Source organism: Penaeus monodon, chromosome 32 (assembly GCF_015228065.2).
Source record: "Penaeus monodon isolate SGIC_2016 chromosome 32, NSTDA_Pmon_1, whole genome shotgun sequence".
NCBI lineage: Eukaryota > Metazoa > Arthropoda > Malacostraca > Decapoda > Penaeidae > Penaeus > Penaeus monodon.
The window spans coordinates 36,003,571-36,004,196 of record NC_051417.1 but is presented as its reverse complement, the minus strand read 5'-3'; positions in this window follow the sequence as shown (position 1 = coordinate 36,004,196).

Sequence of the window (626 nt, the reverse complement as noted above, 5' to 3'; positions counted from 1 at the left end):
CTCTTTCCCTGTGCCTGTTTCTCTCCCTTTCTCCTTATCCTTCATTTGCTGCATATTTTATCTCGTACTCCACTCTTGCATAAAATCAAAGTTCTTGAGAAGCTAACGATCCTCTCCGCATCATAAAGCAGCCATAACATTAACTCAAAGCCTGGACAGCATTACTTCAAACCATCATCAGGTCGAGAAATGCCCATGCCACCGCTCTGTCACTCCAGCCCACCCTCCCGCCCATCCTTTGGCCCTCCGCCCACCCTCCCGCCCATCCTTTGGCCCTCCGCCCACCCTCCCGCCCATCCTTTGGCCCTCCGCCCACCCTCCCGCCCATCCCTTTGGCCCTCCGCCCACCCTCCCGCCCGTCCCTTTGGCCCTCCGTCCCTCCACCTCCGCCCCCGCCAGCGACATCCGGCAGCCGGCCATTCCGCGCGCCCGTCGCCTGCTCCCGACGGCGAGGGCGGCATAATCCTAAACTTTCGTCCCAAACCTCTCCTTCTTTGCGTCCTATTGAGGAAATTGCGCCGCGAGCCTCGTTGGCGGTATGTATGTGAGGGCTTTTATGGCCGAGGTATTTCGCCTCATTATGGCCAGCGAGTGATAAGCGATCGCGGCCGCGCCTGCCGCATCTT